General features: G+C 42.6%; 1 pseudogene; it reads left to right on the forward strand.

Annotated features, from left to right (window-relative positions):
• Window positions 1-12,176: 12,176 nt before the first annotated feature.
• Window positions 12,177-13,931, forward strand: LOC112635549 (annotated as a pseudogene).
• Window positions 13,932-14,588: the final 657 nt, after the last annotated feature.

Raw genomic sequence — 14,588 nt, forward strand, 5'->3', positions numbered from 1 at the left:
CTAACATGGTGAAACCCCGTTACTACTAAAAAACACAAAAAACTAGCCGGGCGAGGTGGCGGGTGCCTGTAGTCCCAGCTACTCGGGAGGCTGAGGCAGGAGAATGGCATAAACCCGGGAGGCGGAGCTTGCAGTGAGCTGAGATCCGGCCACTGCACTCCAGCCTGAGCGACAGAGCGAGACTCCGTCTCAAAAAAAAAAAAAAAAAGGTATAAGACAAAAAGAAAAAGTCAAATGGTGTCAATTATGGTGTCCCAGACTCCCAAGTAGGAATCCTTGCAGAAATTTTCCATGTTTATATAATAACCATCATAAACATTGAACATTTACTATGTGTCAAGTACTCTCCTAAACACTTTATATGCATTAATTCAGTGGACTGTTGGGGGCTGCACCGGGGGTGGTGGAGAATGAAAGAACACACACAAAGACAAAGACACACAGAGAACAAGGCGGCCGCACTCAGAGCCTCCGCCTCACTTTATTTATACTCCATAAACCTCACGTCAGCAGAAAGAATGCAATGCAAAACAAACTTTCTTTTCCCACATGTAACCTTCTACTCAGTACCTTGTTTCTATATTTTTCTTATCTACTCGCCTTCTTGGCGCCTACGAGAGTTCATTAAAAGTTCAGTTGGAGCTACTGTCCTTGAGCCCTATCTATTCTCAGCATACTGTTTTCAAAGGCCCCTGCAGTGGACAGCAAATTTTTTATGTAAAAGTTAGATAGTAAATATTTTAGCCTTTGTGGAGCATTTGGTCTCTGTTGCAACTACTCAACACTTTGTTGTAGTATGAAAGCAGCTATAGGGAATATATGTAAACTATGGATGCAGCTATGTTCCAATAAAACTTTCTTTATAAAAACAAGCTACAGGGCCGGGTGCAGTGGCTCATGCCTGTAATCCTAGCACTTCAGGAGGCTGAGGCAGGCAGATCACGAGGTCAGGAGATGGAGACTGTCCTGGCCAACATAGTGAAATCCTGTCTCTACTAAAAATACAAAAATTAGCTGGGGTGGTGGCGGACGCCTGAAGTCCCAGCTACTCGGGAGGCTAAGTCAGGAGAATCACTCAAATCCTGGAGGCGGAGGTTGCAGTGAGCTGAGATTGGGCCACTGCACTCCAGCCTGGTGACAGAGAGAGACCCCATCTCAATTAAACAACAACAAAAAAGTAGCAGCCAGATTTGGCCTGTGGCTAGTAGTTTGCCAACTCCTGAGTTATACTCATGTAATAGTCAAAAAAACCTTATGAGGTTTATTATCACTATTTTACAGATAAGGAACTAGGGATAGATACAGAAACAGAGAACTCAAGTAAATTGCCCAACAAGTTATCAAGTAGTGAAACTGAGATGTAATCCCAGGCTGTCTATCTCCAGGGTGTTTTTTAGCCACTATTTTTTTAAAGCACGTATGTATGCATGTATGTTTTTAAAATTTTTATTTTATTTATTTATTTTTTGCCCCAGCTCACTCTGTTGCCCCAGCTGGAGAACAGTGGCATGAACACGGCTCACTGCAACCTCGACCTCCCAGACTCAAATAATTCTCTTCTTTCAGCCTCCCAAGTAGCTAGGACCACAAGCATGCACCACCATGCCTGGCTAATTTTTTTAATTTTGTAGAACCAGGTCTTGCCATGTTGCCCAGGCTGGTCTTGAACTCCTGGTGAGAGATGAAGCCAGCTGGACTTCCTGGGTCAAGTGGGGACTTGGAGAACCTTTCTGTTTAGTTAGAGGATTGTAAACGCACCAATCAGTGCTCTGTGTCTAGCTAAACGATTGTAAATGCACCAATCAGCACTCTGTAAAAATGCACCAATCAGTGTTCTGTGTGTAGCTAAAGGATTGTAAACACACCAATTAGCACTCTGTAAAAACGCACCAATCAGCACTCACTATCTAGCTAAAGGATTGTAAACACACCAATTAGCACTCCGTAAAATGTACCAATTAGCACTCTGTAAAATGAACCAATCAGCATGCAGTAAAATGGACCAATCAGCAGGATGTGGGCAGGGCCAAATAAGGGAATAAAAGTTGGCCACCCCCAGCCAGCAGCAGCAACCCATTCAGGTTACCTTCCCTACTGTGGAAGCTTTGTTCCTTTGCTCTTCACAAAAAATCTTGCTGCTGCTCACTCTTTGGGTCCCCACCGCCTTTAAGAGCTGTAACACTCGCTGCGAAGGTCTGAGGCTTCATTCTGGAAGTCAGCAACATCATGAGCTCACCAGAAGGAAGAAACTCTGGACACATCTGAAGGAGCAAACTCCGGACACACCATCTTTAAGAACAGTAACACTCACCACAGAGGTCCGCAGCTTCATACTTGATGTCAGTGAGACCAAGAACCCACTGGAAGGAACCAATTCCGGACACACTGGCATCAAGTCATCTGCTCACCTCAGCCTCCCAAAGTGCTGGGATTACAGATTTGAGCCACTGCACCCAGTTGTGTTGTTTTGTTTTGTTTGTTGTTGTTTTGTTCTTTGAGATGGAGTCTCGCTCTGTCGCCCAGGCTGTAGTACAGTGGCATAATCTTGGCTCCCTGCAACCTCCACCTCCCAGGTTCAAACAGTTGTCCTGCCTCAGCCTTGCAAGTAGCTGGGACTACAGGTTCATGCCACCATACCTAGCTAACTTTTTGTGTTTTTAGTAGAGACAGGGTTTCACCGTGTTAGCCAGGATGGTCTTGATCTCCTGACCTCAAGATCTGCAGATCTCAGTCTCCTAAAGTGCTGGGATTACAGGCGTGAGCCACCACACCCGGTCTGTGTGTACTTTTTTTAAAACTCATACTGTACATGCTGTTTGGCATCTTGCTTTTCTCACTTAACAATGTCTTGCCTATCTTTCCACATATATAAATCTACCTCATTCCTTTAATTTGCTGTATAGTATTCCATTGTAGGAATCACCAATCAGTAGATACCTGGACTGTTTCTATGCATGTGCCCTTAAAAGCAATGCTTCACTGAGTATCCTTGTGCTGAGGCATTTGCATGCAGATGCTCACATAGCTAAGAATGAAGGAAAAATTATTATAAATAAAAAATGGTTGGACCGGGTGAGGTGGCTCACACCTGTAATACCCACACTTTGGGAAGGTGAAACGGGAAGAGCGCTTGAGGCTAGAAGTTCGAGGCCAGCCTAGGCAACAAAGTGAGACCTCATCTCTACAAAAAATAAACAAAATTAGGCCAGGTGCGGTGGCTCATGCCTGTAATCCTAGCACTTTGGGAGGCCGAGGCAGGCGGATCATCTGAGATCAGGAGTTCATGACCAGCCTGACCAACATGGAGAAACCCTGCCTCAACTAAAAATACAAAATTAGCCAGGCGTGGTGGCGCATGCTTGTAATCCCAGCTACTCGGGAGGCTGAGGCAGGAGAATCGCTTGAACCCAGTACATGGAGGTTGCAGTGAGCCAAGATCACGCCATTGCACTCTAGGCCTGGGCAACAAGAGTGAAACTGTGTCCCCCACTCAAATATAAAAAAAAAAGGTCAGCAACAACATAAAACAACGAGAGGGACAAATTGAAGAGCTGGTGTGACCAGAGGCTAGAAGCTGGGTGGGAAGGACTGTCGTGCCTGGTGTCATGTATGAGACAGATGCAGCCGCTGCTGGGAAGGCCCCCAGATGCAGAAAGGGGAAAGAAATATGCTGGATCTCCCATTCAATTATTCACCCTTCAGTCTCCTGCCAGGACTTTCCATTGGCCGATTCTAAACGAAAACCAGTTGGCAAAGGGGCCTAGGAACTGTAGTTTGCAGGGCTCAGCCCCTGTGGGACAGAGCGGAGCAGAAGGGTAGGGAATGGGTCAGAAAGCAAACAGGCAATGACTGATGTAAAGAATATTGTGTTTTACATTTTGAAATACTATGCAGCCATAAAAAAGAATGAGTTCATGTCCTTTGCAGGGACATGGATGAAGCTGGAAACCATCATTCTCAGCGAACTAACACAGGAACAGAAAACTAAACACCGCATATTCTCTCATAAGTGGGAGTTGAACAATGAGAACACAAAGACACAGGGAGGGGAACATCACACACTGGGGCCTGTCGGGGGGTGGGGGTCCAGGGGAAGGAGAGCATTAAGACAAATACCTAATGCACGCAGGGCTTAAAACCTAGATGACGGGTTGATGGGTGCAGCAAACCATCATGGTACATGTATACCTATGTAACACACCTGAACATTCTGCACATGTATCCCAGAACTTAAAGCATAAAAAAAATGCCAAATTGCCCACCAATGCAGCTACAAAGATTTATAGTTCCAAGTATGTCTATTTTCCAGCAAATTCCCCAGCACCATGGAGATTTATCCATCTAAGTTAAAATGGTTTTCTGCTATTTTAATTTGCATTTCCTTAATTATGAATGCAGTTGAACATCTTCCCATGTGTTTATATACCATTAATATTTATTTTGTTTAGTATTTAACGCATGCTATTTAATATTTATTTTTCTTTTAACAGTAGGTTTATATCTTTTATCAATTTTTAAAAATTTTTTTCCCAAATTCAAACTAGTGTCAGTAGAATGCCAATTTTCCTATTAAGTTGTTGGACTTATTACTTGTAAGAAATATATGTGCCAATCTTAAGTGTTGCAAATATTTTCCCCCAGAATACTCTGTTTTTTAACATTTTAGTTGCATGTTGTACTATGCTGTTTTTAATTTTTATGTAGCCAAATATAAATCTTTTTCTTCTTCTATATCCTCTGGATAAAAGATTTTGTCTTTTGCTTAAAAAGACCTTTTCCTCAAGATTATACAAATATTGGAATGGGAGAATATTTTTAAATTTTCTTCTGTGTTTTCTCTGCTCTAGACAAGGACTATCATGATGACTAGCACTTTTGGGTCTCTTTATTCTCCCAGGTTAAAAGCTGTTTGGTTTGAGAATACACTCTTATATATCCTGCATTCTGTCCTCATTAATCTCCAAAGCAATTTCTTAATTAACAAGAGAAACGCTTTTTCTCTCATCTGAGATATACAATATAGTGAACTTGGAAACTCTGACAAGCCTTCTTTTCTCTGAGTATCTCTGCCTTGTCAACTCTTGTAGGCTATCAACTAGTCTAAATTTTTATTCTAGGACGTGGATTGTAATGAAGAAGGCCTTGACTTAAAAGGGAGTTGGAGACAATATTGAAATATGACTAGAGGCTCAGTTCTCCAATATATGCAAAAGTTTTCTTCTCTGCAGTAGAGTAGAGATGGTGCCTACAGTGATTTCGCAATTCTAGCTGGTACTATGAGGTTCATAAAAACATGGTCCACAAATGCAGGAACCATGTGTGTTTTGTGTTTAACTGTTGTATTCCTGGCATTTTGCATGGTACGTGGTACAGCAATGATCCTCAAAAAATATTTACTGATTTGAAGATTCTTTAAGTCAGAATGATTTGTATCTTCTCCAACATATCTGGATCCTAAGGGGTGATGCCAACAAGAGTCCTAGAAAAAAGTGTTTCTGTTATGACGTGGCATGGTTAGGTCTTGAAGTATACATTTGCTTATATTTGATGTATACCTTTGTGTTGTGTTCTCTTAATAATCCCCCAAAAGCTCCTTTACCCCCTTTCCCTAGGCCACAATGTTGCAGAAAAAAAGTTCAAGAATTGCTAACTTGACTGTGACTTGAAAGGATTAAAATACATGCTTACAAACCAGTTTCTTAAACCAGTTCCTTAATTCACAAAGACTAGATATAATTACAGCTGCGAATAGGGAGAAGACAGAAGAACAGGCAGCTTGATTGCAGGGGAAAGTGAAAGGAAACAGAGACTTGAAGGAAGAAGAAAGGAGAAAAAGATCTTTCATCATGAAGGGGGAATGACAGGGGAAAATTTTCACACACCCTGTAAACAAACACATAATCCGAGGACAATCCACATATCACCTTTGTAGACATTTAAAGTCACCTTACCTTGAAGAGGAGGAACTCAGATGCCTTGGGTTAAAAGTGGCCCAATCGTCTGATAGAACCGATATTTGTGGTTTCTTTTGAATAAAAGTAAGAAACTGAAAGAAAACTGACCCTCCCAGTCTTAAAACTTGAGAAAGTTACATTTGTCTTACTCTGAGTTCCTTCCTCATGAAGCCAATCATCAGGCCTCCCAGATATTATCAAGGAACTGAAACTTACCAGGTCACTGCATCTGGACAATGAGGAGCCAGACACCTCACCCATCATGATTGCCTAAGCAACCACCTGCTTCTTGTTGACCAGCTCCTCCCCTTTACCCCTCCCTAATTATTGTTTTCCCAAAAATGGTTACATTTCTTTTCTGTTATACAAACCCTAATCAGTCAGGGAGATAGATTTGGGACTTATCTAGAACTGATCTCCCATCTCCTCAGCTGCAGCACCCAACTAAAGCCTTCTTCCCTGGCAATACCCATTGTCTCAGTGATCAAGCAGCAGGACCTAGACAGAACCCCTGGCATTTCGGTAACAGGGTGAATAAATGGATGTGCAAGGAAAACCTCTTCATCTGAAATAAAGGGCAGATGAACACTAAACCTCAGGATGGTGCCAATGAACACAGGTTGGGTTGTTTCCACTTTTTGACTATTATGAATAATGCTGTTATGAACACTGTATGTAAGTAGAGGAAGGAGTCTAAAGCCCCGGGGAAACAAGAATGATGCATGAATCTGTTATGAATAGCCTGCCCTGTCACTCTGAAACACACTCATCCCTGGAAGAGACTGGAGGACGTCCCCTATACCCAGGCATTATGGATGCAATAGTAAGGAAACTTGAGCATTCTTATAAAACTCTGTTGCAGCTGTTCTTTGCCAGTAGGAGATGGTGGCAAAAGATGTTGCCATGGAATTGAATTTCCTGATCTCAACTGGCATAAAGGATCCAGGAGTGGTAGAGGCCAGTGGCAATCCTTAGCTTGCAGTGACAAGGTGTCTTAGTCAGTTTGGGTTTAGTCAGTCAGAATACCATAGATGGGTACTTAAACAATGAACATTTATTGTTCAAGTTCTGGAGACTGGAAGTCCTGAGATTAGGGTGCCAGCATGGCTGGTTTGTGGTAAAGGCTTGCCTCCTGTTTCACAGATGGCTATCTCCTCACATGGCAAAGAGAGTGAGATCTTCTCTCTTTCTCTTCTCTAAGGACACAAATCCTATAGCAGGAGCTCCACCCTCATGAGCTCATCTGTACCCAATTATTTCCCAAAGGCCCCACTTCGTAATACCATCTATTGGGGGTTAGGGTTTCAACTTACAGATTTTGGGGGAACACAAATTGCATAACACAAGGTGAGTACAATTATCAGAGTAACCCACAGGGATGAAGTGTGTATGCTCAGAGGGTATGACCTCTCAGGATATGTAACATCGTGTAATCAGTCATGACTGTAGGAATTAAATACAAGGGCAGCCCAAAGTACTTCTTAACATATCCAGGCAATGATTCTAGGTCTAGTGGGGAGAAACCTAGTTTAAGTCACTGTAGTGGGAATTCACACACTCTTAGCCAGTTTCTTGAACTAAGCTAGTTCACAGACTTGGAACCCCAAAGGACACTGCAATGTGACCACAGGTGTGTTTTGTGGATCTTCAGTAAAACATTCCCCACAGACAAGCAGGGCCATTTCCCAGTGTGACTATAAACTGGAGAAAGGTAAGTATTTTGGGGGGAATTAATTGATTTTGGCTCTGAACTGATGCTAATCCATGGAGACATAAAGTAAGATGAGAAAATAAAGTAAGGAGAAAATAAAGTAAGATTAAATGAAACAAACACAACAACAACAACAACAACAACAAATCCAGGATAGTCCACCACTCAGAGTAGAAGTTTACAGAACCCAGGTGATAGATGGAACCTTGACCAGAGTCTGTTTCCCAGTGTGTCCAATGGCATGATGGAGCCATTCAGTGGTTATTACTCTAGTCTCAGAATGAATGGTGGGAAAAGGTATATTTAGCAACTGTTCTTTGATTGATGGAGTGAGGGAGGGCTATTATATTAAGAACATTCAACTGAAAGCCTCTGAAAATCCTCAGATCACCAAAATAGTGTTCCCAAAGTAATTCTGCAATCTGGGGGGAGTTCAGTGGCGACGGTTGTGCAACAGCGAGTGTACATAATGCCACTGAATGTTACACTTAAAAATGGTTAAAAAAGGCCGGGCGCGGTGGCTCACACCTGTAATCCCAGCACTTTGGGAGACCAAGGCGGGTGGATCACGGGGTCAGGAGATCGAGACCATCCTGGCTAACACGGTGAAACCCCGTCTCTATTAAAAATACAAAAAAAGTAGCCAGGTGTGGTGGCGGGCACCTGTAGTCCCAGCTATTTGAGAGGCTGAGGCAGAAGAATGGTGTAAACCCAGGAAGCAGAGCTTGCAATGAGCTAAGATCATGCCACTGCACTCCAGTGTGGGCGACAGAGCAAGACTCTATCTCAAAAAAAAAAAAAAAAAAAAAAAAACGGTTAAAATGATATATTTTATGTAATATATATTTTGTCTCAATAAAAAAGTAAATTGTTTCAACAGCTCTATTGTTTTAACTTGTACATATTATGTTTCTTTCATTTTAAAGTAGAAGCAGTAGATATTTAAAATCAAAAGATAATTTCAGGCCGGGCGCGGTGGCTCAAACCTGTAATCCCAGCACTCTGGGAGGCCGAGACGGGCAGATCACGAGGTCAGAAGATCGAGACCATCCTGGCTAACATGGTGAAACCCCGTCTCTACTAAAAAATACAAAAAAAAAAATTAGCCGGGCGAGGTGGCAGGCACCTGTAGTCCCAGCTACTCGGGAGGCTGAGGGAGGAGAATGGCGTAAACCCAGGAGGCGGAGCTTGCAGTGAGCTAAGATCTGGCCACTGCACCCCAGCCTGGGCGACAGAGCGAGACTCCATCTCAAAAAAAAAAAAAAAAAAAAAAGATAATTTCAAACATTCCTTGTTGTCATTGAATTCAAGAAGAAAACTCCAAAAGAGAAAAACCACACAAAACTTGAATAAATCCGGGTGCAATGGCTCACGCCTGTAATCCTAGCACTTTGGGAGGCTGAGGCAGGTGGATCACCTGAGGTCAGGAGTTCAAGACCAGCCTGGCCAACATGACGAAAACCTGTCTCTACTAAAAATACAAAAATTAGCCAGGCGTGGTGGTGTGCACCTGTAATCCCATCTGCTTAGGAGGCTGAAGTGGGAAAATCGCTTGAACCCAGGAGGTGGAGGTTGCAGTGAGCCGAGATTGTGACATTGAACTCCAGCCTGGGTGACAGAGCAAGACTCCCTCTCACAATAAATAAATAACGAATAAATAAATAAATAAAGTGTACTCCATATGTATTCAATTTATTTTATTTTTATATGAACATAAATATACAATACAAATTTAAAATATATATGTAATTAATTGTGGAAAATGGGATCTATCATGAGGATAAAGCAGAGTTATGCAACAAGATGAAGCAACAAAAGTGATTTTTGAGGAAGATTGCAAATTATCTTAAGTAATTTAGAAAGATCACAATTTCCTGAGCTTTAACAGCATTAACAGGAAGCCTTAAGAACAAGGATGTGGTTAGGTGTGTCTATTGGTTTCTCAGAAAGACATGTAACACGAAAACCGCTGACATTAAGAGATAGGTAGCAACTTTAATAATTTACCAGCCTTGTATTTTCTCACATTCTTGTTTCAGAGACAGCTTGAAAATAGTCCGAAAGGAAGATAATTCCAAATTCCTGAGGATTTTCAGCAAGTGTTAAGTGTAGTATATAAAGTGATAACAGAGGATTATGTGGATGCATAACCCAGTGGCAACAAATTCCATTTTGGCCGTGAACTACTGAACGGATTCCCTGAATGTGTTCATTTGCTGAACAAATCTTATTTCAGCAAATGACAAAATAAGATTTGTTCAGCACATCTCATGTGAGTGCTCACATAGCGTAGGCTCTGTGGTCAGAAACACTGGGCCCTTCTCTTGGTATTATCACCTTAAGCTGTGTGTCTTGGGGAAAGTTACTCAGTTTCTCATTCCCTCCATTTCCTCGTGCACAAATGGAAGAAAACAAAGGTGTTGTGATGATTAAATGAGATACTGTATACAATATTTTTAGTACAATGTCCAGTACATGGTGAGCCTTCAAGAAATGCTATCTACTAGTCCTACGTGCAATGCACCGTGGAGAGGGCTAAAAATGACATGTGTGGCATGAGTTGCAGTTTAATCCTATGCTCCACTTACTCTAAGATTCAGGTATGTGTTGCACTAGTTGGACTAGTGGCCAGGGGTCAGAGGAAAATAACAACCTCCCAAAAATGTCTTCCTTACTCTAGAGGAAGACAGAGTTAAGAAGAAAAGCTTTAGCTCGAGGAAAGGGCATTAGAGTTAGAATGGAGGGAAAAAAATATCTACTAATCAGAATATTCTATTGGCCACAGTCTCTGACCTTCTGGCAATTAAAATTTTAAAGTTAAAGATTACTTAAAATTGGCCGGGCGTGGTGACTCGTGCCTGTAATCCCAGTACTTTGGGAGGCTGAGGCAGGTGGATCACAAGGTCAGGAGTACGAGACGAGCCTGGCCAACATGGTAAAACCCTGTCTCTACTAAAAATACAAAAATTAGCCGAGTGTGGTGGTAGGCATCTGATCCCAGCTACTCAGCAGGCTGAGGCAGGAGAATCTCTTGAAATCAGAAGGTGGAGGTTGCAGTGAGGGGAGATCGCACCACTGCACTCCAGCCTGGGCAACAAGAGCAAAGCTCTGTCTCAAAAAAAAAAAGATTACTTAAAATTTACTTGGAAACTTAAAAGTGCACAGTTAAGTAACTCCTGGGACCAAGCAGATGTCATGAGAAAAATTAAGAAATATTTGCCATTGCAAGACAAAAAAAAAAATGTTTTTTAATTTTAAGAAATACTTAAATTGAGTCATAATGAATGATATGGTGGGGTCTGTGTCCCTACCTAAATCTCATGACAAATTGTAATCCCCAATGTTGGAGGCAGGGTCTGGTGGGAAATGATTGGATCCTGGGTGCAGATTTCCCCTTTGGTGCTATTCTCGTGATAGTGAGTGAATTATCAGGAGATCTGGTTGTTTAAAAGTGTGTAGCACCTCCCTGCTCTCTCTATTCCTCGTGCTCTGGCCCTGTAAGACGTGCCTGCTTCTCTTCTGCCTTTCACCATGATTGAAAATTTCCTGAGGCCTCCCCAGCATGCTTCCTATACAGACTGTGGAAACGTGAGCCAATTACTCTTTTATTTATAAATTACCCAGTTTCCAGTGGTGCACACCTGTAATCCCAGAACTTTGGGAGGCTGAGGTGGGTGCATCACCTGAGTGAGGTCAGGAGTTCGAGGCCAGCCTGACCAACATGGAAAAATCCTGTCTCTACTAAAAATACAAAATTAACCGGGCATAGTGGCACATGCCTGTAATCCCAGCTACTTGGGATGCTAAGGTGGGAGAATTGTCTGAACCCTAGAGGCAGAGACTGCAGTGAGCCAAGATCATGCCATTGCACTCCAGCCTGGTCAATGAGAGCAAAACTCCGTCTCAAAAAAAAAAAATTACCCAGTTTCAGGTATTTCTTTTTAACAGTGCGAGAATGGACTAATACAATGAAAATAGCAAATTTCAGACTGGGTGTGGTGGCTCATGCTTGCAATCTCAGCACTTTGGGAGCCTGAGGTGGGAGGATCACTTGAGGCCAGGAGTTCAAGACCAGCCTGGGCAATATAGTGAGACCCAACTGCTACAAAAAATTTTAAAGTTAGCTGGATGTGGTGGCAAGCACTTGTATTCTCAGCTACTTGGGAGGTTGAGGCAGGCAGGAGGAGCACTTGAGCCCATGAATTTGAGATTGCAGTGAGTATCTCAATCAGTACCACTGCACTCCAACCTGGGCAACACAGCAAGACCCTGTCTCAAAAAAAGATAGTTTTCAAAAATGAACATAAGGTATAAACTAACACCAACATTCAACATGTACACAAACACACACACACACACACACAGACACATACATGCAGTTGGCCCTCTGTATTTGTGGGTTCCACATCCAGGGATTCAACCAACCACAGATAAAAAATATTTGGAAAATAAAAATTCCACCCCAAGCTTCTGGACCTCAGCATCAGCCCCAGGGCTGCTCTAGGGGCCACATGGCTGAAGGGAGCATAGGGAGCTACCAGAGGCAGAATGAAGAGACTGAAGCAATGACAGCCACTTATTCTGAGGAATTACATGTCATTGATGACTATGCCAAAACATTTTGTATTAGAATTAGCGATGATATTGATTACCCCAAATGGACACTTTGCTCATAGGTGATGCTACTGAATTAATATCCAGGTACAGCTCCACCTACTTATTAATAGGTAAGCCCCTTGGCTTAAAGGACAAGAATGTGCAGATTTATCAAATTGCCTTGAGAAAATACAATTCGGAATATTGGTGGAAATATTCTTTACCTGTGGGTGGAGAAAAAAAGAGATGCTTGACTGGGCACAGTGGCTCACGCCTGTAATCCCAGCACTTTGGGAGGCCGAGGCGGGCGGATCACAAGGTCAGGAGATCTAGACCATCCTGGATAACACAATGAAACCGCATCTCTACTAAAAATACAAAAAATTAGAAGGGCGTGGTGGCAGGCGCTTGTGGTCCCAGCTACTCGGGAGGCTGAGTCAGGAGAATTGCTTGAACCTGGGAGGCAGAGGTTGCAGTGAGCCAAGATCGCACCACTGCACTCCAGCCTGGGTGATGGAGCAAGACTCCATCTCAAAAAAAAAAGAAAAAAAAAAAATTTTCTAATTTGAAAATCTTAAATGACAGAACCAAGCCCAGATGTAAAGAAGAAAACTGGGCCAGGCAGTGGTTCACTCCTGTAATCCTAGCACTTTGGGAGGCCAAGGCAAGAGGACCACTTGAGGCTGGAATTCAAGACCAGCCTGGGCAACATAGCCAAACACCCCTCCCCACAACCTACAAAAAAACACTTTTTTTAAAAAAAGAAGGAAACTGAAGAGAAAGATGTTGAATGTGAAGATGATCTCATTTAGCCTGTCAGCCAGAAAATCTGGTTAAAGTACTGGATTTTGATATCAGTGAAAGTTGAAGAGAAATAAAATGATTACCTCCAATTGCTTTTTTTTTTTTTTGAGATGTAGTTTCGCTCGTCGTCCAGGCTGGATGGAGTGCCAAGACCCTGTCTCGGCTCACTGTAACCTCCGCCTTCTGGGTTCAACCAATTCTCCTACCTCAGCCTCCCAAGTAGCTGGGATTACAGGCGCCTGCCACCACACCCGGCTAATTTTTGTATTTTTAGTAGAGACGAAGGTTCACCATGTCGGTCAGGCTGGTCTCGAACTCCTGACCTCAGGCAATTCACTCACCTTGGCCTCCCAAAGGGCTGGGATTACAGGCGTGAGCCACCGCGCCCGGCCTGCCTCCGATTGCTTTTTATGGCTTATTGGGATAGGAACTTATTTAAGATGACATTCCTATTACAGGCCAAATAAGTACTTTTCAGATACACTTGGCTCCAGTAGTTTGTCTGAAACAGGTGAGAATAGTTCTTGCCAAATAATATGAGACAAGAAAATAGCTCATGTCACCCCCAACACCTATGCCTACAGATATATTGCAAAGATAAGCAGACCTTCTTGCAGGGCTGTGATAATGGGGAGACAGCATCTGGTAGATATCATCATCTGATGGAGATCTTAAATGTAAGGAATGTCACGGTAATCATGTCAGGCTAGTACAAAGAGATTTTGTTAGGACCAGATCCCGTTCAACATATCAACAACTGTGCCAGAAACATACTAGTGGAGGAGAACTACACAAATTCACCTGAGGAATCATCTAAGATTTTGGGAAAAAACAAAAACGTAAGAAACAAGAAGAGTGAGTATTAATACCCGAAGCTATATGAAAGGTAAATTTACCTATAATTATATACTCATTCCATAGTCAGTAAAGAATAAATCAACCAATTCAGCGTGGACACCAACATTATCTTTTCTTCTTTGGTTATATTATCTGGCAAAAATGGAGAACTTATATTCAGTGTGTTTCGGGCTTATTTGGGAGAACAAATTTGAACTTAATCACCACTTCATCTGATTTTAGGAAGGTAACAGTTGCCCAGCGGAATATCTAAATTAACTGTCCACTTCAGGACATGTCAAGTGCCTTCTTCAGATGAGTAAGAAACAACTATAGGCCAGGCGCAGAGGCTTACACCTGTAATCCCAGCACTTTAGAAGGCCGAGGCGGGCAGATCACAAGGTCAGGAGTTCAAGACCAGCCTGACCAACATGCTGAAACCCTGTCTCTACTAAAAATACAAAAAAAAATTAGCCAGGCATGGTGGCGCACACTTGTAATCCCAGCTACTCAGGAGGCTGAGACAGGAGAATTGCTTGAACCCGCGAGGCAGAGGTTGCAGTGACCAGAGATTGAGCCACTGCACTCCAGCCTGGGCAACAGAGGGAGAGAAAAAAAAAAGAAAAGAAACAACTCTAGGGGAATAGAAATACCTGAGTTCTTGTCATTGAGACACTCACACTGTT

The sequence above is a fragment of the Theropithecus gelada genome, chromosome 11, assembly GCF_003255815.1.
Source record: "Theropithecus gelada isolate Dixy chromosome 11, Tgel_1.0, whole genome shotgun sequence".
Taxonomy (NCBI): Eukaryota; Metazoa; Chordata; class Mammalia; order Primates; family Cercopithecidae; genus Theropithecus; species Theropithecus gelada.